The 23,632-nt window shown below is 47.6% G+C and overlaps 1 long non-coding RNA gene across 1 annotated transcript in view; it reads left to right on the top strand.

Moving 5' to 3' along the window:
* LOC125774569 (uncharacterized) overlaps positions 1-22,964 on the top strand; it is a 42,128-nt gene extending 19,164 nt beyond the window's left edge. The window contains exons 2-3 of the long non-coding RNA XR_007421052.1: positions 7,545-7,586; positions 22,343-22,964. This is a non-coding gene — a long non-coding RNA (uncharacterized LOC125774569). The remainder of the gene's footprint in view (positions 1-7,544; positions 7,587-22,342) is intronic.
* Positions 22,965-23,632: the final 668 nt, after the last annotated feature.

Below are 23,632 nucleotides of genomic sequence, written 5' to 3'. Positions count from 1 at the left end.
GTTTTGGCTAAGGTGTCTTGGCTAATGTGTCTTGGCTAAGGTGTCTTGGCTAAGGTGTCTTGGCTAAGGTGTCTTGGCTATTGTGTCTTGGCTAAAGTGTCTTGGCTAAGGTGTCTTGGCTAATGTGTCTCGGCTAAGGTGTCTTGGCTAATGTGTTTTGGCTAAGGTGTCTTGGCTAAAGTGTCTTGGCTAAGGTGTCTTGGCTAAAGTGTCTTGGCTAAGGTGTCTTGGCTAAGGTGTCTTGGCTAAAGTGTCTTGGCTAAGGTGTCTTGGCTAAGGTGTCTTGGCTAAGGTGTCTTGGCTAATGTGTCTTGGCTAAGGTGTCTGGGCTAAGGTGTCTTGGCTAAGGTGTCTTGGCTAAGGTGTCTTGGCTAAGGTGTCTTGGCTAATGTGTCTCGGCTGAGGTGTCTTGGCTAAAGTGTCTTGGCTAATGTGTCTCGGCTAAGGTGTCTTGGCTAATGTGTCTTGGCTAAGGTGTCTTGGCTAAGGTGTCTTGGCTAAGGTGTCTTGGCTAAGGTGTCTTGGCTTAGGTGTCTTGGCTAATGTGTCTTGGCTAAGGTGTCTTGGCTAATGTGTCTCGGCTAAGGTGTCTTGGCTAAGGTGTCTTGGCTAATGTGTCTTGGCTAAGGTGTCTTGGCTAAGGTGTCTTGGCTAATATGTCTTGGCTAAAGTGTCTTGGCTTAGGTGTCTTGGCTAATGTGTCTCGGCTAAGGTGTCTTGGCTAAGGTGTCTTGGCTAATGTGTCTTGGCTAAAGTGTCTTGGCTAAGGTGTCTTGGCTAATGTGTCTCGGCTAAAGTGTCTTGGCTAAGGTGTCTTGGCTAAGGTGTCTTGGCTAATGTGTCTTGGCTAAGGTGTCTAAGCTAAGGTGTCTTGGCTAATGTGTTTTGGCTAAGGTGTCTTGGCTAAGGTGTCTTGGCTAAGGTGTCTTGGCTAATGTGTCTTGGCTAAGGTGTCTTGGCTAAGGTGTCTTGGCTAAGGTGTCTTGGCTAAGGTGTCTTGGCTAAGGTGTCTTGGCTAAAGTGTCTTGGCTAAGGTGTCTTGGCTAAGGTGTCTTGGCTAAGGTGTCTTGGCTAAGTTGTCTCGGCTTATGTGTCTTGGCTAATGTGTCTTGGCTAAAGTGTCTTGGCTAAGGTGTCTTGGCTAAAGTGTCTTGGCTAAGGTGTCTTGGCTAATGTGTCTCGGCTAAAGTGTCTTGGCTAAGGTGTCTTGGCTAAGGTGTCTTGGCTAAAGTGTCTTGGCTAAGGTGTCTTGGCTAAAGTGTCTTGGCTAAGGTGTCTTGGCTAAGGTGTCTTGGCTAAGGTGTCTTGGCTAATGTGTCTTGGCTAAGGTGTCTTGGCTAAGGTGTCTTGGCTAAGGTGTCTTGGCTAAGGTGTCTTGGCTAAGGTGTCTTGGCTAATGTGTCTCGGCTGAGGTGTCTTGGCTAAAGTGTCTTGGCTAATGTGTCTCGGCTAAGGTGTCTTGGCTAATGTGTCTTGGCTAAGGTGTCTTGGCTAAGGTGTCTTGGCTAAGGTGTCTTGGCTAAGGTGTCTTGGCTAAGGTGTCTTGGCTAAGGTGTCTTGGCTAAGGTGTCTTGGCTAAGGTGTCTTGGCTAAGGTGTCTTGGCTTAGGTGTCTTGGCTAATGTGTCTTGGCTAAGGTGTCTTGGCTAATGTGTCTCGGCTAAGGTGTCTTGGCTAAGGTGTCTTGGCTAATGTGTCTTGGCTAAGGTGTCTAAGCTAAGGTGTCTTGGCTAATGTGTTTTGGCTAAGGTGTCTTGGCTAAGGTGTCTTGGCTAAGGTGTCTTGGCTAATGTGTCTTGGCTAAGGTGTCTTGGCTAAGGTGTCTTGGCTAAGGTGTCTTGGCTAATGTGTCTTGGCTAAGGTGTCTAAGCTAAGGTGTCTTGGCTAATGTGTTTTGGCTAATGTGTCTTGGCTAATGTTTCTTGGCTAAGGTGTCTTGGCTAAAGTGTCTTGGCTTAGGTGTCTTGGCTAATGTGTCTCGGCTAAGGTGTCTTGGCTAAGGTGTCTTGGCTAATGTGTCTTGGCTAAAGTGTCTTGGCTAAGGTGTCTTGGCTAATGTGTCTCGGCTAAAGTGTCTTGGCTAAGGTGTCTTGGCTAAGGTGTCTTGGCTAATGTGTCTTGGCTAAGGTGTCTAAGCTAAGGTGTCTTTGCTAATGTGTTTTGGCTAAGGTGTCTTGGCTAATGTGTCTTGGCTAAGGTGTCTTGGCTAAGGTGTCTTGGCTAAGGTGTCTTGGCTATTGTGTCTTGGCTAAGGTGTCTTGGCTAAGGTGTCTTGGCTAATGTGTCTCGGCTAAGGTGTCTTGGCTAAGGTGTCTTGGCTAATGTGTCTTGGCTAAGGTGTCTTGGCTAAGGTGTCTTGGCTAATGTGTCTTGGCTAAAGTGTCTTGGCTAATGTGTCTTGGCTAATGTGTTTTGGCTAAGGTGTCTTGGCTAATGTGTCTTTTCTAAGGTGTCTTGGCTAAGGTGTCTTGGCTAAGGTGTCTTGGCTAAGGTGTCTTGGCTATTGCGTCTTGGCTAAGGTGTCTTGGCTAAGGTGTCTTGGCTAATGTGTCTCGGCTAAGGTGTCTTGGCTAAGGTGTCTTGGCTAATGTGTCTTGGCTAAGGTGTCTTGGCTAAAGTGTCTTGGCTAATGTGTCTTGGCTAAGGTGTCTTGGCTAATGTGTCTCGGCTAAGGTGTCTTGGCTAAGGTGTCTTGGCTAATGTGTCTTGGCTAAGGTGTCTTGGCTAAGGTGTCTTGGCTAATGTGTCTCGGCTAAGGTGCCTTGGCTAAGGTGTCTTGGCTAATGTGTCTTGGCTAAGGTGTCTTGGCTAAGGTGTCTTGGCTAATGTGTCTTGGCTAAAGTGTCTTGGCTTAGGAGTCTTGGCTAATGTGTCTCGGCTAAGGTGTCTTGGCTAAGGTGTCTTGGCTAATGTGTCTTGGCTAAAGTGTCTTGGCTAAGGTGTATTGGCTAATGTGTCGCGGCTAAAGTGTCTTGGCTAAGGTGTCTTGGCTAAGGTGTCTTGGCTAATGTGTCTTGGCTAAGGTGTCTAAGCTAAGGTGTCTTGGCTAATGTGTTTTGGCTTAGGTGTCTTGGCTAATGTGTCTCGGCTAAGGTGTCTTGGCTAAGGTGTCTTGGCTAATGTGTCTTGGCTAAAGTGTCTTGGCTAAGGTGTCTTGGCTAATGTGTCTCGGCTAAAGTGTCTTGGCTAAGGTGTCTTGGCTAAGGTGTCTTGGCTAATGTGTCTTGGCTAAGGTGTCTAAGCTAAGGTATCTTGGCTAATGTGTTTTGGCTAAGGTGTCTTGGCTAATGTGTCTTGGCTAAGGTGTCTTGGCTAAGGTGTCTTAGCTTAGGTGTCTTGGCTATTGTGTCTTGGCTAAGGTGTCTTGGCTAAGGTGTCTTGGCTAATTTGTCTCGGCTAAGGTGTCTTGGCTAAGGTGTCTTGGCTAATGTGTCTTGGCTAAGGTGTCTTGGCTAAGGTGTCTTGGCTAATGTGTCTTGGCTAAAGTGTCTTGGCTTAGGTGTCTTGGCTAATGTGTCTCGGCTAAGGTGTCTTGGCTAAGGTGTTTTGGCTAATGTGTCTTGGCTAAAGTGTCTTGGCTAAGGTGTCTTGGCTAATGTGTCTTGGCTAAGGTGTCTAAGCTAAGGTGTCTTGGCTAATGTGTTTTGGCTAAAGTGTCTTGGCTAAGGTGTCTTGGCTAAGGTGTCTTGGCTAATGTGTCTTGGCTAAGGTGTCTAAGCTAAGGTGTCTTGGCTAATGTGTTTTGGCTAAGGTGTCTTGGCTAATGTGTCTTGGCTAAGGTGTCTTGGCTAAAGTGTCTTGGCTAAAGTGTCTTGGCTTAGAAGTCTTGGCTAATGTGTCTCGGCTAAGGTGTCTTGGCTAAGGTGTCTTGGCTAATGTGTCTTGGCTAAAGTGTCTTGGCTAAGGTGTCTTGGCTAATGTGTCTCGGCTAAAGTGTCTTGGCTAAGGTGTCTTGGCTAAGGTGTCTTGGCTAATGTGTCTTGGCTAAGGTGTCTAAGCTAAGGTGTCTTGGCTAATGTGTTTTGGCTAAGGTGTCTTGGCTAATGTGTCTTGGCTAAGGTGTCTTGGCTAAGGTGTCTTGGCTAAGGTGTCTTGGCTATTGTGTCTTGGCTAAAGTGTCTTGGCTAAGGTGTCTTGGCTAATGTGTCTCGGCTAAGGTGTCTTGGCTAAGGTGTCTTGGCTAATGTGTCTTGGCTAATGTGTCTCGGCTAATGTGTCTTGGCTAAGGTGTCTTGGCTTAGGTGTCTTGGCTAATGTGTTTTGGCTAATGTGTCTCGGCTAAAGTGTCTTGGCTAAGGTGTCTTGGCTAAAGTGTCTTGGCTAAGGTGTCTTGGCTAAGGTGTCTTGGCTAAGGTGTCTTGGCTAAGGTGTCTTGGCTAAGGTGTCTTGGCCAAGGTGTCTTGGCTAAAGTGTCTTGGCTAATGTGTCTTGGCTAAGGTGTCTTGGCTTAGGTGTCTTGGCTAATGTGTCTTGGCTAATGTGTCTTGGCTAATGTGTCTTGGCTAATGTGTCTTGGCTAATGTGTCTCGGCTAAGGTGTCTTGGCTAAGGTGTCTTGGCTAATGTGTCTTGGCTAAGGTGTCTTGGCTAATGTGTCTTGGCTAAGGTGTCTTGGCTAAGGTGTCTTGGCTAATGTGTCTTGGCTAAAGTGTCTTGGCTAAGGTGTCTTGGCTAAAGTGTCTTGGCTAAGGTGTCTTGGCTAAGGTGTCTTGGCTAAGGTGTCTTGGCTAATGTGTCTTGGCTAATGTGTCTTGACTAAGGTGTCTTGGCTAAGGTGTCTTTGCTAAGGTGTCTTGGCTAAGGTGTCTTGGCTAAGGTGTCTTGGCTAAGGTGTCTCGGCTAAAGTGTCTTGGTTAAGGTGTCTTGGCTAAGGTGTCTTGGCTAAGGTGTCTTGGCTAAGGTGTCTTGGCTAATGTGTCTCGGCTGAGGTGTCTTGGCTAAAGTGTCTTGGCTAATGTGTCTCGGCTAAGGTGTCTTGGCTAATGTGTCTTGGCTAAGGTGTCTTGGCTAAGGTGTCTTGGCTAAGGTGTCTTGGCTAAGGTGTCTTGGCTAAGGTGTCTTGGCTTAGGTGTCTTGGCTAATGTGTCTTGGCTAAGGTGTCTTGGCTAAGGTGTCTTGGCTAAGGTGTCTTGGCTAATGTGTCTTGGCTAATGTGTCTTGGCTAAGGTGTCTTGGATAAGGTGTCTTGGCTAATGTGTCTTGGCTAAAGTGTCTTGGCTAAGGTGTCTTGGCTAAAGTGTCTTGGCTAAGGTGTCTTGGCTAAGGTGTCTTGGCTAATGTGTCTTGGCTAAGGTGTCTCGGCTTATGTGTCTTGGCTAATGTGTCTTGGCTAAAGTGTCTTGGCTAAGGTGTCTTGGCTAAAGTGTCTTGGCTAAGGTGTCTTGGCTAATGTGTCTCGGCTAAAGTGTCTTGGCTAAGGTGTCTTGGCTAAAGTGTCTTGGCTAAGGTGTCTTGGCTAAGATGTCTTGGCTAAAGTGTCTTGGCTAAGGTGTCTTGGCTAAGGTGTCTTGGCTAAGGTGTCTTGGCTAATGTGTCTTGGCTAAGGTGTCTTGGCTAAGGTGTCTTGGCTAAGGTGTCTTGGCTAAGGTGTCTTGGCTAAGGTGTCTTGGCTAAGGTGTCTTGGCTAATGTGTCTCGGCTGAGGTGTCTTGGCTAAAGTGTCTTGGCTAATGTGTCTCGGCTAAGGTGTCTTGGCTAATGTGTCTTGGCTAAGGTGTCTTGGCTAAGGTGTCTTGGCTAAGGTGTCTTGGCTAAGGTGTCTTGGCTAAGGTGTCTTGGCTTAGGTGTCTTGGCTAATGTGTCTTGGCTAAGGTGTCTTGGCTAATGTGTCTCGGCTAAGGTGTCTTGGCTAAGGTGTCTTGGCTAATGTGTCTTGGCTAAGGTGTCTTGGCTAAGGTGTCTTGGCTAAGGTGTCTTGGCTAATGTGTCTTGGCTAAAGTGTCTTGGCTTAGGTGTCTTGGCTAATGTGTCTCGGCTAAGGTGTCTTGGCTAATGTGTCTTGGCTAAGGTGTCTAAGCTAAGGTGTCTTGGCTAAGGTGTCTTGGCTAAAGTGTCTTGGCTAAGGTGTCTTGGCTAAGGTGTCTTGGCTAATGTGTCTTGGCTAAGGTGTCTAAGCTAAGGTGTCTTGGCTAATGTGTCTTGGCTAAGGTGTCTTGGCTAAAGTGTCTTGGCTAATGTGTCTCGGCTAAGGTGTCTTGGCTAATGTGTCTTGGCTAAGGTGTCTTGGCTAAGGTGTCTTGGCTAAGGTGTCTTGGCTAATGTGTCTTGGCTAAAGTGTCTTGGCTAAGGTGTCTTGGCTAATGTGTCTCGGCTAAAGTGTCTTGGCTAAGGTGTCTTGGCTAAGGTGTCTTGGCTAATGTGTCTTGGCTAAGGTGTCTAAGCTAAGGTGTCTTGGCTAATGTGTTTTGGCTAAGGTGTCTTGGCTAATGTGTCTTGGCTAAGGTGTCTTGGCTAAGGTGTCTTGGCTAATGTGTCTCGGCTTAGGTGTCTTGGCTAATGTGTCTCGGCTAAGGTGTCTTGGCTAAGGTGTCTTGGCTAATGTGTCTTGGCTAAAGTGTCTTGGCTAAGGTGTCTTGGCTAATGTGTCTCGGCTAAAGTGTCTTGGCTAAGGTGTCTTGGCTAAGGTGTCTTGGCTAATGTGTCTTGGCTAAGGTGTCTAAGCTAAGGTGTCTTGGCTAATGTGTTTTGGCTAAGGTGTCTTGGCTAATGTGTCTTGGCTAAGGTGTCTTGGCTAAGGTGTCTTGGCTAAGGTGTCTTGGCTATTGTGTCTTGGCTAAGGTGTCTTGGCTAAGGTGTCTTGGCTAATGTGTCTCGGCTAAGGTGTCTTGGCTAAGGTGTCTTGGCTAATTTGTCTTGGCTAAGGTGTCTTGGCTAATGTGTCTTGGCTAATGTGTCTTGGCTAAGGTGTCTTGACTTAGGTGTCTTGGCTAATGTGTCTCGGCTAAGGTGTCTTGGCTAAGGTGTCTTGGCTAATGTGTCTTGGCTAAAGTGTCTTGGCTAAGGTGTCTTGGCTAATGTGTCTCGGCTAAAGTGTCTTGGCTAAGGTGTCTTGGCTAATGTGTCTTGGCTAAGGTGTCTAAGCTAAGGTGTCTTGGCTAATGTGTCTTGGCTAAGGTGTCTTGGCTAATGTGTCTTGGCTAAAGTGTCTTGGCTTAGGTGTCTTGGCTAATGTGTCTCGGCTAAGGTGTCTTGGCTAAGGTTTCTTGGCTAATGTGTCTTGGCTAAAGTGTCTTGGCTAAGGTGTCTTGGCTAATGTGTCTCGGCTAAAGTGTCTTGGCTAAGGTGTCTTGGCTAATGTGTCTCGGCTAAGGTGTCTTGGCTAAGGTGTCTTGGCTAATTTGTCTTGGCTAAGGTGTCTTGGCTAATGTGTCTTGGCTAATGTGTCTTGGCTAAGGTGTCTTGACTTAGGTGTCTTTGCTAATGTGTCTCGGCTAAGGTGTCTTGGCTAAGGTGTCTTGGCTAATGTGTCTTGGCTAATGTGTCTTGGCTAATGTGTTTTGGCTAAGGTGTCTTGGCTAATGTGTCTTGGCTAAGGTGTCTTGGCTAAGGTGTCTTGGCTATTGTGTCTTGGCTAAAGTGTCTTGGCTAAGGTGTCTTGGCTAATGTGTCTCGGCTAAGGTGTCTTGGCTAAGGTGTCTTGGCTAATGTGTCTTGGCTAATGTGTCTCGGCTAATGTGTCTTGGCTAAGGTGTCTTGGCTTAGGTGTCTTGGCTAATGTGTCTTGGCTAATGTGTCTCGGCTAAAGTGTCTTGGCTAAGGTGTCTTGGCTAAAGTGTCTTGGCTAAGGTGTCTTGGCTAAGGTGTCTTGGCTAAGGTGTCTTGGCTAAGGTGTCTTGGCTAAGGTGTCTTGGCTAAGGTGTCTTGGCCAAGGTGTCTTGGCTAAAGTGTCTTGGCTAATGTGTCTTGGCTAAGGTGTCTTGGCTTAGGTGTCTTGGCTAATGTGTCTTGGCTAATGTGTCTTGGCTAATGTGTCTTGGCTAATGTGTCTTGGCTAATGTGTCTCGGCTAAGGTGTCTTGGCTAAGGTGTCTTGGCTAATGTGTCTTGGCTAAGGTGTCTTGGCTAATGTGTCTTGGCTAAGGTGTCTCGGCTTATGTGTCTTGGCTAATGTGTCTTGGCTAAAGTGTCTTGGCTAAGGTGTCTTGGCTAAAGTGTCTTGGCTAAGGTGTCTTGGCTAAGGTGTCTTGGCTAAGGTGTCTTGGCTAATGTGTCTTGGCTAATGTGTCTTGGCTAAGGTGTCTTGGCTAAGGTGTCTTGGCTAAGGTGTCTTGGCTAAGGTGTCTCGGCTAAAGTGTCTTGGCTAAGGTGTCTTGGCTAAGGTGTCTTGGCTAAGGTGTCTTGGCTAAGGTGTCTTGGCTAATGTGTCTCGGCTGAGGTGTCTCGGCTAAGGTGTCTTGGCTAAGGTGTCTTGGCTAAGGTGTCTTGGCTAAGGTGTCTTGGCTAAGGTGTCTTGGCTAAGGTGTCTTGGCTAAGGTGTCTTGGCTTAGGTGTCTTGGCTAATGTGTCTTGGCTAATGTGTCTCGGCTAAAGTGTCTTGGCTAAGGTGTCTTGGCTAAAGTGTCTTGGCTAAGGTGTCTCGGCTAATGTGTCTCGGCTAAGGTGTCTTGGCTAAGGTGTCTTGGCTAAGGTGTCTTGGCTAAGGTGTCTTGGCTAAGGTGTCTTGGCTTAGGTGTCTTGGCTTAGGTGTCTTGGCTAATGTGTCTTGGCTAAGGTATCTTGGCTAATGTGTCTCGGCTAAGGTGTCTTGGCTAAGGTGTCTTGGCTAATGTGTCTTGGCTAAGGTGTCTTGGCTAATGTGTCTTGGCTAAAGTGTCTTGGCTTAGGTGTCTTGGCTAATGTGTCTCGGCTAAGGTGTCTTGGCTAAGGTGTCTTGGCTAATGTGTCTTGGCTAAAGTGTCTTGGCTAAGGTGTCTTGGCTAATGTGTCTCGGCTAAAGTGTCTTGGCTAAGGTGTCTTGGCTAAGGTGTCTTGGCTAAGGTGTCTTGGCTAAGGTGTCTTGGCTAAGGTGTCTTGGCTAATGTGTCTTGGCTAAGGTGTCTATGCTAAGGTGTCTTGGCTAATGTGTTTTGGCTAAGGTGTCTTGGCTAATGTGTCTTGGCTAAGGTGTCTTGGCTAAGGTGTCTTGGCTAAGGTGTCTTGGCTATTGTGTCTTGGCTAAAGTGTCTTGGCTAATGTGTCTCGGCTAATGTGTCTCGGCTAAGGTGTCTTGGCTAAGGTGTCTTGGCTAAGGTGTCTTGGCTAATGTGTCTCGGCTAATGTGTCTTGGCTAAGGTGTCTTGGCTTAGGTGTCTTGGCTAATGTGTTTTGGCTAATGTGTCTCGGCTAAAGTGTCTTGGCTAAGGTGTCTTGGCTAAAGTGTCTTTGCTAAGGTGTCTTGGCTAAGGTGTCTTGGCTAAGGTGTCTTCGCTAAGGTGTCTTGGCTAAGGTGTCTTGGCTAAGGTGTCTTGGCTAAGGTGTCTTGGCTAAAGTGTCTTGGCTAAGGTGTCTTGGCTAAGGTGTCTTGGCTAATGTGTCTTGGCTAAGGTGTCTTGGCTAATGTGTCTTGGCTAAGGTGTCTCGGCTTATGTGTCTTGGCTAATGTGTTTTGGCTAATGTGTCTTGGCTAAGGTGTCTTGGCTAATGTGTCTCGGCTAAGGTGTCTTGGCTAAGGTGTCTTGGCTAAGGTGTCTTTGCTAAAGTGTCTTGGCTAAGGTGTCTTGGCTAATGTGTCTTGGCTAAGGTGTCTTGGCTAATGTGTCTTGGCTAATGTGTCTCGGCTAAAGAGTCTTGGCTAAGGTGTCTTGGCTAAAGTGTCTTGGCTAAGGTGTCTTGGCTAAGGTGTCTTGGCTAATGTGTCTTGGCTAAGGTGTCTTGGCTAAGGTGTCTTGGCTAAGGTGTCTTGGCTAATGTGTCTCGGCTAAAGTGTCTTGGCTAATGTGTCTCTGCTAATGTGTCTTGGCTAAGGTGTCTTGGCTAAGGTGTCTTGGCTAATGTGTCTTGGCTAAGGTGTCTTGGCTAATGTGTCTCGGCTAAAGTGTCTTGGCTAAGGTGTCTTGGCTAATGTGTCTTGGCTAAGGTGTCTTGGCTAAGGTGTCTTGGCTAAGGTGTCTTGGCTAAGGTGTCTTGGCTAATGTGTCTCGGCTAAGGTGTCTTGGCTAATGTGTCTTGGCTAATGTGTCTTGGCTAATGTGTCTTGGCTAAGGTGTCTTGGCTAAGGTGTCTTGGCTAATGTGTCTCGGCTAAGGTGTCTTGGCTAAGGTGTCTTGGCTAAGGTGTCTTGGCTAAGGTGTCTTGGCTAAGGTGTCTTGGCTAAGGTGTCTTGGCTAAGGAGTCTTGGCTAAGGTGTCTTGGCTAAGGTGTCTTGGCTAAGGTGTCTTGGCTAATGTGTCTCGGCTAAGGTGTCTTGGCTAAGGTGTCTTGGCTAAGGTGTCTTGGCTAAGGTGTCTTGGCTAAGGTGTCTTGGCTAAGGTGTCTTGGCTAAGGTGTCTTGGCTAAGGTGTCTTGGCTAAGGTGTCTTGGCTAAGGTGTCTTGGCTAAGGTGTCTTGGCTAAGGAGTCTTGGCTAAGGTGTCTTGGCTAATGTGTCTTGGCTAAAGTGTCTTGGCTAATGTGTCTCGGCTAAGGTGTCTTGGCTAATGTGTCTTGGCTAAGGTGTCTTGGCTAATGTGTCTTGGCTAATGTGTCTTGGCTAATGTGTCTTGGCTAATGTGTCTTGGCTAAGGTGTCGTGGCTAAGGTGTCTTGGCTAAGGTGTCTTGGCTAAGGTGTCTTGGCTAAGGTGTCTTGGCTAAGGTGTCTTGGCTTAGGTGTCTTGGCCAAGGTGTCTTGGCTAAGGTGTCTTGGCTAAGGTGTCTTGGCTAAGGTGTCTTGGCTAATGTGTCTTGGCTAAAGTGTCTTGGCTAAGGTGTCTTGGCTAATGTGTCTCGGCCAAAGTGTCTTGGCTAAGGTGTCTTGACTAAGGTGTCTTGGCTAATGTGTCTTGGCTAAGGTGTCTTGGCTAATGTGTCTCGGCTAAGGTGTCTTGGCTAAGGTGTCTTGGCTAATGTGTCTTGGCTAAAGTGTCTTGGCTAAGGTGTCTTGGCTAATGTGTCTCGGCTAAGGTGTCTTGGCTAAGGTGTCTTGGCTAAGGTGTCTTGGCTAAGGTGTCTTGGCTAATGTGTCTTGGCTAATGTGTCTTGGCTAATGTGTTTTGGCTAAGGTGTCTTGGCTAATGTGTCTTGGCTAAGGTGTCTTGGCTAAAGTGTCTTGGCTAAGGTGTCTTGGCTAAGGTGTCTTGGCTAAGGTGTCTTGGCTAAGGTGTCTTGGCTAATGTGTCTTGGCTAAGGTGTCTTGGCTAATGTGTCTTGGCTAATGTGTCTTGGCTAAGGTGTCTTGGCTAATGTGTCTTGGCTAAGGTGTCTTGGCTAAGGTGTCTTGGCTAAGGTGTCTCGGCTAAAGTGTCTTGGCTAAGGTGTCTTAGCTAAGGTGTCTTGGCTAATGTGTTTTGGCTAAGGTGTCTTGGCTAAGGTGTCTTGGCTAAGGTGTCTTGGCTAAGGTGTCTTGGCTAAGGTGTCTTGGCTAATGTGTCTTGGCTAAGGTGTCTTGGCTAAGGTGTCTTGGCTAAGGTGTCTTGGCTAATGTGTCTTGGCTAAGGTGTCTTGGCTAATGTGTCTTGGCTAAGGTGTCTTGGCTAAGGTGTCTTGGCTAAGGTGTCTTGGCTAATGTTTCTCGAATAAGGTGTCTTGGCTAAGGTGTCTTGCCTTATGTGTCTCGGCTAAGGTGTCTTGGCTAAGGTGTCTTGGCTAAGGTGTCTTGGCTAATGTGTCTTGGCTAATGTGTCTTGGCTAAAGTGTCTTGGCTAATGTGTCTCGGCTAAGGTGTCTTGGCTAATGTGTCTCGGCTAATGTGTCTTGGCTAAGGTGTCTTGGCTAAGGTGTCTTGGCTAAGGTGTCTTGGCTAAGGTGTCTTGGCTAAGGAGTCTTGGCTAAGGTGTCTTGGCTAATGTGTCTCGGCTAAGGTGTCTTGGCTATGGTGTCTTGGCTAATGTGTCTTGGCTAAGGTGTCTTGGCTCAGGTGTCTTGGGTAATGTGTCTTGGCTGAAGTGTCTTGGCTAATGTGTTTTGGCTAAGGTGTCTTGCCTAAAGTTTCTTGGCTAAGGTGTCTTGGCTAATGTGTCTTGGCTAAGGTGTCTTGGCTAATGTGTCTCGGCTAAGGTGTCTTGGCTAATGTGTCTTGGCTAAGGTGTCTTGGCTAAGGTGTCTTGGCTAAGGTGTCTTGGCTAATGTGTCTCGGCTAAGGTGTCTTGGCTAAGGTGTCTTGGCTAAGGTGTCTTGGCTATTGTGTCTTGGCTAAGGTGTCTTGGCTAATGTGTCTCGGCTAAGGTGTCTTGGCTAATGTGTCTTGGCTACGGTGTCTTGGCTAATGTGTCTTGGCTAATGTGTCTTGGCTAATGTGTCTTGGCTAAGGTGTCTTGGCTAATGTGTCTCGGCTAAGGTGTCTTGGCTAAGGTGTCTTGCCTTATGTGTCTCGGCTAAGGTGTCTTGGCTAAGGTGTCTTGGCTAAGGTGTCTTGGCTAATGTGTCCTGGCTAAAGTGTCTTGGCTAAGGTGTCTTGGCTAATGTGTCTCGGCTAAGGTGTCTCGGCTAAGGTGTCTCGGCTAATGTGTCTTGGCTAAGGTGTCTTAGCTAAGGTGTCTTGGCTAATGTGTTTTGGCTAAGGTGTCTTGGCTAATGTGTCTTGGCTAAGGTGTCTTGGCTAAGGTGTCTTGGCTAAGGTGTCTTGGCTAAGGTGTCTTGGCTAAGGTGTCTTGGCTAAGGTGTCTTGGCTAATGTGTCTCGGCTAAGGTGTCTTGGCTAATGTGTCTCGGCTAAGGTGTCTTGGCTAAGGTGTCTTGCCTTATGTGTCTCGGCTAAGGTGTCTTGGCTAAGGTGTCTTGGCTAAGGTGTCTTGGCTAATGTGTCCTGGCTAAGGTGTCTTGGCTAAGGTGTCTTGCCTTATGTGTCTCGGCTAAGGTGTCTTGGCTAAGGTGTCTTGGCTAAGGTGTCTTGGCTAATGTGTCTTGGCTAAGGTGTCTTAGCTAAGGTGTCTTGGCTAATGTGTTTTGGCTAAGGTGTCTTGGCTAAGGTGTCTTGGCTAAGGTGTCTTGCCTAAAGATTCTTGGCTAAGGTGTCTTTGCTAATGTGTCTTGGCTAAGGTGTCTTGGCTAATGTGTCTCGGCTAAGGTGTCTTGGCTAATGTGTCTCGGCTAAGGTGTCTTGGCTAAGGTGTCTTGCCTTATGTGTCTCGGCTAAGGTGTCTTGGCTAAGGTGTCTTGGCTAAGGTGTCTTGGCTAATGTGTCCTGGCTAATGTGTCTTGGCTAAGGTGTCTTGGCTAATGTGTCTCGGCTAAGGTGTCTCGGCTAAGGTGTCTCGGCTAATGTGTCTTGGCTAAGGTGTCTTAGCTAAGGTGTCTTGGCTAATGTGTTTTGGCTAAGGTGTCTTGGCTAATGTGTCTTGGCTAAGGTGTCTTGGCTAAGGTGTCTTGGCTAAGGTGTCTTGGCTAAGGTGTCTTGGCTAAGGTGTCTTGGCTAATGTGTCTCGGCTAAGGTGTCTTGGCTAATGTGTCTCGGCTAAGGTGTCTTGGCTAAGGTGTCTTAGCTAAGGTGTCTTGGCTAATGTGTTTTGGCTAATGTGTCTTGGCTAAGGTGTCTTGGCTAAGGTGTCTTGGCTAAGGTGTCTTGGCTAATGTGTCTCGGCTGAGGTGTCTCGGCTAAGGTGTCTTGGCTAAGGTGTCTTGGCTAAGGTGTCTTGGCTAAGGTGTCTTGGCTAAGGTGTCTTGGCTAAGGTGTCTTGGCTTAGGTGTCTTGGCTAATGTGTCTTGGCTAATGTGTCTCGGCTAAAGTGTCTTGGCTAAGGTGTCTTGGCTAAAGTGTCTTGGCTAAGGTGTCTCGGCTAATGTGTCTCGGCTAAGGTGTCTTGGCTAAGGTGTCTTGGCTAAGGTGTCTTGGCTAAGGTGTCTTGGCTAAGGTGTCTTGGCTTAGGTGTCTTGGCTTAGGTGTCTTGGCTAATGTGTCTTGGCTAAGGTGTCTTGGCTAATGTGTCTCGGCTAAGGTGTCTTGGCTAAGGTGTCTTGGCTAATGTGTCTTGGCTAAGGTGTCTTGGCTAATGTGTCTTGGCTAAAGTGTCTTGGCTTAGGTGTCTTGGCTAATGTGTCTCGGCTAAGGTGTCTTGGCTAAGGTGTCTTGGCTAATGTGTCTTGGCTAAAGTGTCTTGGCTAAGGTGTCTTGGCTAATGTGTCTCGGCTAAAGTGTCTTGGCTAAGGTGTCTTGGCTAAGGTGTCTTGGCTAAGGTGTCTTGGCTAAGGTGTCTTGGCTAAGGTGTCTTGGCTAATGTGTCTTGGCTAAGGTGTCTATGCTAAGGTGTCTTGGCTAATGTGTTTTGGCTAAGGTGTCTTGGCTAATGTGTCTTGGCTAAGGTGTCTTGGCTAAGGTGTCTTGGCTAAGGTGTCTTGGCTATTGTGTCTTGGCTAAAGTGTCTTGGCTAATGTGTCTCGGCTAATGTGTCTCGGCTAAGGTGTCTTGGCTAAGGTGTCTTGGCTAAGGTGTCTTGGCTAATGTGTCTCGGCTAATGTGTCTTGGCTAAGGTGTCTTGGCTTAGGTGTCTTGGCTAATGTGTTTTGGCTAATGTGTCTCGGCTAAAGTGTCTTGGCTAAGGTGTCTTGGCTAAAGTGTCTTTGCTAAGGTGTCTTGGCTAAGGTGTCTTGGCTAAGGTGTCTTCGCTAAGGTGTCTTGGCTAAGGTGTCTTGGCTAAGGTGTCTTGGCTAAGGTGTCTTGGCTAAAGTGTCTTGGCTAAGGTGTCTTGGCTAAGGTGTCTTGGCTAATGTGTCTTGGCTAAGGTGTCTTGGCTAATGTGTCTTGGCTAAGGTGTCTCGGCTTATGTGTCTTGGCTAATGTGTTTTGGCTAATGTGTCTTGGCTAAGGTGTCTTGGCTAATGTGTCTCGGCTAAGGTGTCTTGGCTAAGGTGTCTTGGCTAAGGTGTCTTGGCTAAAGTGTCTTGGCTAAGGTGTCTTGGCTAATGTGTCTTGGCTAAGGTGTCTTGGCTAATGTGTCTTGGCTAATGTGTCTCGGCTAAAGAGTCTTGGCTAAGGTGTCTTGGCTAAAGTGTCTTGGCTAAGGTGTCTTGGCTAAGGTGTCTTGGCTAATGTGTCTTGGCTAAGGTGTCTTGGCTAAGGTGTCTTGGCTAAGGTGTCTTGGCTAATGTGTCTCGGCTAAAGTGTCTTGGCTAATGTGTCTCTGCTAATGTGTCTTGGCTAAGGTGTCTTGGCTAAGGTGTCTTGGCTAATGTGTCTTGGCTAAGGTGTCTTGGCTAATGTGTCTCGGCTAAAGTGTCTTGGCTAAGGTGTCTTGGCTAATGTGTCTTGGCTAAGGTGTCTTGGCTAAGGTGTCTTGGCTAAGGTGTCTTGGCTAAGGTGTCTTGGCTAATGTGTCTCGGCTAAGGTGTCTTGGCTAATGTGTCTTGGCTAATGTGTCTTGGCTAATGTGTCTTGGCTAAGGTGTCTTGGCTAAGGTGTCTTGGCTAATGTGTCTCGGCTAAGGTGTCTTGGCTAAGGTGTCTTGGCTAAGGTGTCTTGGCTAAGGTGTCTTGGCTAAGGTGTCTTGGCTAAGGTGTCTTGGCTAAGGAGTCTTGGCTAAGGTGTCTTGGCTAAGGTGTCTTGGCTAAGGTGTCTTGGCTAATGTGTCTCGGCTAAGGTGTCTTGGCTAAGGTGTCTTGGCTAAGGTGTCTTGGCTAAGGTGTCTTGGCTAAGGTGTCTTGGCTAAGGTGTCTTGGCTAAGGTGTCTTGGCTAAGGTGTCTTGGCTAAGGTGTCTTGGCTAAGGTGTCTTGGCTAAGGTGTCTTGGCTAAGGAGTCTTGGCTAAGGTGTCTTGGCTAATGTGTCTTGGCTAAAGTGTCTTGGCTAATGTGTCTCGGCTAAGGTGTCTTGGCTAATGTGTCTTGGCTAAGGTGTCTTGGCTAATGTGTCTTGGCTAATGTGTCTTGGCTAATGTGTCTTGGCTAATGTGTCTTGGCTAAGGTGTCGTGGCTAAGGTGTCTTGGCTAAGGTGTCTTGGCTAAGGTGTCTTGGCTAAGGTGTCTTGGCTAAGGTGTCTTGGCTTAGGTGTCTTGGCCAAGGTGTCTTGGCTAAGGTGTCTTGGCTAAGGTGTCTTGGCTAAGGTGTCTTGGCTAATGTGTCTTGGCTAAAGTGTCTTGGCTAAGGTGTCTTGGCTAATGTGTCTCGGCCAAAGTGTCTTGGCTAAGGTGTCTTGACTAAGGTGTCTTGGCTAATGTGTCTTGGCTAAGGTGTCTTGGCTAATGTGTCTCGGCTAAGGTGTCTTGGCTAAGGTGTCTTGGCTAATGTGTCTTGGCTAAAGTGTCTTGGCTAAGGTGTCTTGGCTAATGTGTCTCGGCTAAGGTGTCTTGGCTAAGGTGTCTTGGCTAAGGTGTCTTGGCTAAGGTGTCTTGGCTAATGTGTCTTAGCTAAGGTGTCTTGGCTAATGTGTTTTGGCTAAGGTGTCTTGGCTAATGTGTCTTGGCTAAGGTGTCTTGGCTAAAGTGTCTTGGCTAAGGTGTCTTGGCTAAGGTGTCTTGGCTAAGGTGTCTTGGCTAAGGTGTCTTGGCTAATGTGTCTTGGCTAAGGTGTCTTGGCTAATGTGTCTTGGCTAATGTGTCTTGGCTAAGGTGTCTTGGCTAATGTGTCTTGGCTAAGGTGTCTTGGCTAAGGTGTCTTGGCTAAGGTGTCTCGGCTAAAGTGTCTTGGCTAAGGTGTCTTAGCTAAGGTGTCTTGGCTAATGTGTTTTGGCTAAGGTGTCTTGGCTAAGGTGTCTTGGCTAAGGTGTCTTGGCTAAGGTGTCTTGGCTAAGGTGTCTTGGCTAATGTGTCTTGGCTAAGGTGTCTTGGCTAAGGTGTCTTGGCTAAGGTGTCTTGGCTAATGTGTCTTGGCTAAGGTGTCTTGGCTAATGTGTCTTGGCTAAGGTGTCTTGGCTAAGGTGTCTTGGCTAAGGTGTCTTGGCTAATGTTTCTCGAATAAGGTGTCTTGGCTAAGGTGTCTTGCCTTATGTGTCTCGGCTAAGGTGTCTTGGCTAAGGTGTCTTGGCTAAGGTGTCTTGGCTAATGTGTCTTGGCTAATGTGTCTTGGCTAAAGTGTCTTGGCTAATGTGTCTCGGCTAAGGTGTCTTGGCTAATGTGTCTCGGCTAAGGTGTCTTGGCTAAGGTGTCTTGGCTAAGGTGTCTTGGCTAAGGTGTCTTGGCTAAGGTGTCTTGGCTAAGGTGTCTTGGCTAAGGTGTCTTGGCTAATGTGTCTCGGCTAAGGTGTCTTGGCTATGGTGTCTTGGCTAATGTGTCTTGGCTAAGGTGTCTTGGCTAAGGTGTCTTGGGTAATGTGTCTTGGCTGAAGTGTCTTGGCTAATGTGTTTTGGCTAAGGTGTCTTGCCTAAAGTTTCTTGGCTAAGGTGTCTTGGCTAATGTGTCTTGGCTAAGGTGTCTTGGCTAATGTGTCTCGGCTAAGGTGTCTTGGCTAATGTGTCTTGGCTAAGGTGTCTTGGCTAAGGTGTCTTGGCTAAGGTGTCTTGGCTAATGTGTCTCGGCTAAGGTGTCTTGGCTAAGGTGTCTTGGCTAAGGTGTCTTGGCTATTGTGTCTTGGCTAAGGTGTCTTGGCTAATGTGTCTCGGCTAAGGTGTCTTGGCTAATGTGTCTTGGCTACGGTGTCTTGGCTAATGTGTCTTGGCTAATGTGTCTTGGCTAATGTGTCTTGGCTAAGGTGTCTTGGCTAATGTGTCTCGGCTAAGGTGTCTTGGCTAAGGTGTCTTGCCTTATGTGTCTCGGCTAAGGTGTCTTGGCTAAGGTGTCTTGGCTAAGGTGTCTTGGCTAATGTGTCCTGGCTAAAGTGTCTTGGCTAAGGTGTCTTGGCTAATGTGTCTCGACTAAGGTGTCTCGGCTAAGGTGTCTCGGCTAATGTGTCTTGGCTAAGGTGTCTTAGCTAAGGTGTCTTGGCTAATGTGTTTTGGCTAAGGTGTCTTGGCTAATGTGTCTTGGCTAAGGTGTCTTGGCTAAGGTGTCTTGGCTAAGGTGTCTTGGCTAAGGTGTCTTGGCTAAGGTGTCTTGGCTAATGTGTCTCGGCTAAGGTGTCTTGGCTAATGTGTCTCGGCTAAGGTGTCTTGGCTAAGGTGTCTTGCCTTATGTGTCTCGGCTAAGGTGTCTTGGCTAAGGTGTCTTGGCTAAGGTGTCTTGGCTAATGTGTCCTGGCTAAGGTGTCTTGGCTAAGGTGTCTTGCCTTATGTGTCTCGGCTAAGGTGTCTTGGCTAAGGTGTCTTGGCTAAGGTGTCTTGGCTAATGTGTCTTGGCTAAGGTGTCTTAGCTAAGGTGTCTTGGCTAATGTGTTTTGGCTAAGGTGTCTTGGCTAATGTGTCTTGGCTAAGGTGTCTTGCCTAAAGTTTCTTGGCTAAGGTGTCTTGGCTAATGTGTCTTGGCTAAGGTGTCTTGGCTAATGTGTCTCGGCTAAGGTGTCTTGGCTAATGTGTCTCGGCTAAGGTGTCTTGGCTAAGGTGTCTTGCCTTATGTGTCTCGGCTAAGGTGTCTTGGCTAAGGTGTCTTGGCTAAGGTGTCTTGGCTAATGTGTCCTGGCTAATGTGTCTTGGCTAAGGTGTCTTGGCTAATGTGTCTCGGCTAAGGTGTCTCGGCTAAGGTGTCTCGGCTAATGTGTCTTGGCTAAGGTGTCTTAGCTAAGGTGTCTTGGCTAATGTGTTTTGGCTAAGGTGTCTTGGCTAATGTGTCTTGGCTAAGGTGTCTTGGCTAAGGTGTCTTGGCTAAGGTGTCTTGGCTAAGGTGTCTTGGCTAAGGTGTCTTGGCTAATGTGTCTCGGCTAAGGTGTCTTGGCTAAGGTGTCTTAGCTAAGGTGTCTTGGCTAATGTGTTTTGGCTAATGTGTCTTGGCTAAGGTGTCTTGGCTAATGTGTCTCGGCTAAGGTGTCTTGGCTAAGGTGTCTTGGCTAAGGTGTCTTGGCTAATGTGTCTTGGCTAATGTGTCTTGGCTAATGTGTCTCGGCTAATGTGTCTTGGCTACGGTGTCTTGGCTAATGTGTCTTGGCTAATGTGTCTTGGCTAAGGTGTCTTGGCTAATGTGTCTCGGCCAAAGTGTCTTGGCTAAGGTGTCTTGGCTAAGGTGTCTTGGCTAAGGTGTCTTGGCTAATGTGTCCTGGCTAAAGTGTCTTGGCTAAGGTGTCTTGGCTAATGTGTCTCGGCTAAGGTGTCTCGGCTAAGGTGTCTCGGCTAATGTGTCTTGGCTAAGGTGTCTTAGCTAAGGTGTCTTGGCTAATGTGTTTTGGCTAAGGTGTCTTGGCTAATGTGTCTTGGCTAAGGTGTCTTGGCTAATGTGTCTTGGCTAATGTGTCTTGGCTAATGTGTCTTGGCTAAGGTGTCTTGGCTAATGTGTCTTGGCTAATGTGTCTCGGCTAAGGTGTCTTGGCTAATGTGTCTCGGCTAAGGTGTCTTGGCTAAGGTGTCTTAGCTAAGGTGTCTTGGCTAATGTGTTTTGGCTAATGTGTCTTGGCTAAGGTGTCTTGGCTAATGTGTCTCGGCTAAGGTGTCTTGGCTAAGGTGTCTTGGCTAAGGTGTCTTGGCTAATGTGTCTTGGCTAATGTGTCTTGGCTAATGTGTCTCGGCTAAGGTGTCTTGGCTAAGGTGTCTTGGCTAAGGTGTCTTGGCTAATGTGTCTCGGCTAAGGTGTCTTGGCTAAGGTGTCTTGCCTTATGTGTCTCGGCTAAGGTGTCTTGGCTAAGGTGTCTTGGCTAAGGTGTCTTGGCTAATGTGTCTTGGCTAATGTGTCTTGGCTAAAGTGTCTTGGCTAATGTGTCTCGGCTAAGGTGTCTTGGCTAATGTGTCTTGGCTAAGGTGTCTTGGCTAAGGTGTCTTGGCTAAGGTGTCTTGGCTAAGGTGTCTTGGCTAAGGTGTCTTGGCTAATGTGTCTTGGCTAATGTGTCTCGGCTAAAGTGTCTTGGCTAAGGTGTCTTGGCTAAAGTGTCTTGGCTAAGGTGTCTCGGCTAATGTGTCTCGGCTAAGGTGTCTTGGCTAAGGTGTCTTGGCTAAGGTGTCTTGGCTAAGGTGTCTTGGCTAAGGTGTCTTGGCTTAGGTGTCTTGGCTAAGGTGTCTTGGCTAATGTGTCTTGGCTAAGGTGTCTTGGCTAATGTGTCTCGGCTAAGGTGTCTTGGCTAAGGTGTCTTGGCTAATGTGTCTTGGCTAAGGTGTCTTGGCTAATGTGTCTTGGCTAAAGTGTCTTGGCTTAGGTGTCTTGGCTAATGTGTCTCGGCTAAGGTGTCTTGGCTAAGGTGTCTTGGCTAATGTGTCTTGGCTAAAGTGTCTTGGCTAAGGTGTCTTGGCTAATGTGTCTCGGCTAAAGTGTCTTGGCTAAGGTGTCTTGGCTAAGGTGTCTTGGCTAAGATGTCTTGGCTAAGGTGTCTTGGCTAATGTGTCTTGGCTAAGGTGTCTATGCTAAGGTGTCTTGGCTAATGTGTTTTGGCTAAGGTGTCTTGGCTAATGTGTCTTGGCTAAGGTGTCTTGGCTAAGGTGTCTTGGCTAAGGTGTCTTGGCTATTGTGTCTTGGCTAAAGTGTCTTGGCTAATGTGTCTCGGCTAATGTGTCTCGGCTAAGGTGTCTTGGCTAAGGTGTCTTGGCTAAGGTGTCTTGGCTAATGTGTCTCGGCTAATGTGTCTTGGCTAAGGTGTCTTGGCTTAGGTGTCTTGGCTAATGTGTCTTGGCTAATGTGTCTCGGCTAAAGTGTCTTGGCTAAGGTGTCTTGGCTAAAGTGTCTTTGCTAAGGTGTCTTGGCTAAGGTGTCTTGGCTAAGGTGTCTTCGCTAAGGTGTCTTGGCTAAGGTGTCTTGGCTAAGGTGTCTTGGCTAAGGTGTCTTGGCTAAAGTGTCTTGGCTAAGGTGTCTTGGCTAAGGTGTCTTGGCTAATGTGTCTTGGCTAAGGTGTCTTGGCTAATGTGTCTTGGCTAAGGTGTCTCGGCTAATGTGTCTTGGCTAATGTGTCTCGGCTAATGTGTCTTTGCTAATGTGTCTTGGCTAAGGTGTCTTGGCTAATGTGTCTCGGCTAATGTGTCTTGGCTAATGTGTCTTGGCTAAGGTGTCTCGGCTTATGTGTCTTGGCTAATGTGTTTTGGCTAATGTGTCTTGGCTAAGGTGTCTTGGCTAATGTGTCTCGGCTAAGGTGTCTTGGCTAAGGTGTCTTGGCTAAGGTGTCTTGGCTAAAGTGTCTTGGCTAAGGTGTCTTGGCTAATGTGTCTTGGCTAAGGTGTCTTGGCTAATGTGTCTTGGCTAATGTGTCTCGGCTAAAGAGTCTTGGCTAAGGTGTCTTGGCTAAAGTGTCTTGGCTAAGGTGTCTTGGCTAAGGTGTCTTGGCTAATGTGTCTTGGCTAAGGTGTCTTGGCTAAGGTGTCTTGGCTAAGGTGTCTTGGCTAATGTGTCTCGGCTAAAGTGTCTTGGCTAATGTGTCTCTGCTAATGTGTCTTGGCTAAGGTGTCTTGGCTAAGGTGTCTTGGCTAATGTGTCTTGGCTAAGGTGTCTTGGCTAATGTATCTCGGCTAAAGTGTCTTGGCTAAGGTGTCTTGGCTAATGTGTCTTGGCTAAGGTGTCTTGGCTAAGGTGTCTTGGCTAAGGTGTCTTGGCTAAGGTGTCTTGGCTAATGTGTCTCGGCTAAGGTGTCTTGGCTAATGTGTCTTGGCTAATGTGTCTTGGCTAATGTGTCTTGGCTAAGGTGTCTTGGCTAAGGTGTCTTGGCTAATGTGTCTCGGCTAAGGTGTCTTGGCTAAGGTGTCTTGGCTAAGGTGTCTTGGCTAAGGTGTCTTGGCTAAGGTGTCTTGGCTAAGGTGTCTTGGCTAAGGAGTCTTGGCTAAGGTGTCTTGGCTAAGGTGTCTTGGCTAAGGTGTCTTGGCTAATGTGTCTCGGCTAAGGTGTCTTGGCTAAGGTGTCTTGGCTAAGGTGTCTTGGCTAAGGTGTCTTGGCTAAGGTGTCTTGGCTAAGGTGTCTTGGCTAAGGTGTCTTGGCTAAGGTGTCTTGGCTAAGGTGTCTTGGCTAAGGTGTCTTGGCTAAGGTGTCTTGGCTAAGGAGTCTTGGCTAAGGTGTCTTGGCTAATGTGTCTTGGCTAAAGTGTCTTGGCTAATGTGTCTCGGCTAAGGTGTCTTGGCTAATGTGTCTTGGCTAAGGTGTCTTGGCTAATGTGTCTTGGCTAATGTGTCTTGGCTAATGTGTCTTGGCTAATGTGTCTTGGCTAAGGTGTCGTGGCTAAGGTGTCTTGGCTAAGGTGTCTTGGCTAAGGTGTCTTGGCTAAGGTGTCTTGGCTAAGGTGTCTTGGCTTAGGTGTCTTGGCCAAGGTGTCTTGGCTAAGGTGTCTTGGCTAAGGTGTCTTGGCTAAGGTGTCTTGGCTAATGTGTCTTGGCTTAAGTGTCTTGGCTAAGGTGTCTTGGCTAATGTGTCTCGGCCAAAGTGTCTTGGCTAAGGTGTCTTGACTAAGGTGTCTTGGCTAATGTGTCTTGGCTAAGGTGTCTTGGCTAATGTGTCTCGGCTAAGGTGTCTTGGCTAAGGTGTCTTGGCTAATGTGTCTTGGCTAAAGTGTCTTGGCTAAGGTGTCTTGGCTAATGTGTCTCGGCTAAGGTGTCTTGGCTAAGGTGTCTTGGCTAAGGTGTCTTGGCTAAGGTGTCTTGGCTAATGTGTCTTAGCTAAGGTGTCTTGGCTAATGTGTTTTGGCTAAGGTGTCTTGGCTAATGTGTCTTGGCTAAGGTGTCTTGGCTAAAGTGTCTTGGCTAAGGTGTCTTGGCTAAGGTGTCTTGGCTAAGGTGTCTTGGCTAAGGTGTCTTGGCTAATGTGTCTTGGCTAAGGTGTCTTGGCTAATGTGTCTTGGCTAATGTGTCTTGGCTAAGGTGTCTTGGCTAATGTGTTTTTGCTAAGGTGTCTTGGCTAAGGTGTCTTGGCTAAGGTGTCTCGGCTAATGTGTCTTGGCTAAGGTGTCTTAGCTAAGGTGTCTTGGCTAATGTGTTTTGGCTAAGGTGTCTTGGCTAAGGTGTCTTGGCTAAGGTGTCTTGGCTAAGGTGTCTTGGCTAAGGTGTCTTGGCTAATGTGTCTTGGCTAAGGTGTCTTGGCTAAGGTGTCTTGGCTAAGGTGTCTTGGCTAATGTGTCTTGGCTAAGGTGTCTTGGCTAAGGTGTCTTGGCTAAGGTGTCTTGGCTAATGTGTCTCGGCTAAGGTGTCTTGGCTAAGGTGTCTTGCCTTATGTGTCTCGGCTAAGGTGTCTTGGCTAAGGTGTCTTGGCTAATGTGTCTTGGCTAATGTGTCTTGGCTAAAGTGTCTTTGCTAAGGTGTCTCGGCTAAGGTGTCTTGGCTAATGTGTCTCGGCTAAGGTGTCTTGGCTAAGGTGTCTTGGCTAAGGTGTCTTGGCTAAGGTGTCTTGGCTAAGGTGTCTTGGCTAAGGTGTCTTGGCTAAGGTGTCTTGGCTAATGTGTCTCGGCTAAGGTGTCTTGGCTATGGTGTCTTGGCTAATGTGTCTTGGCTAAGGTGTCTTGGCTAAGGTGTCTTGGGTAATGTGTCTTGGCTGAAGTGTCTTGGCTAATGTGTTTTGGCTAAGGTGTCTTGCCTAAAGTTTCTTGGCTAAGGTGTCTTGGCTTATGTGTCTTGGCTAAGGT

This window comes from Anopheles funestus, unplaced genomic scaffold (genome assembly GCF_943734845.2).
Source record: "Anopheles funestus unplaced genomic scaffold, idAnoFuneDA-416_04 scaffold_31_ctg1, whole genome shotgun sequence".
Classification (NCBI taxonomy): domain Eukaryota; kingdom Metazoa; phylum Arthropoda; class Insecta; order Diptera; family Culicidae; genus Anopheles; species Anopheles funestus.
The sequence above is the reverse complement of the archived record's forward strand: the minus strand, read 5'-3'. Positions and strand labels throughout refer to the sequence as shown.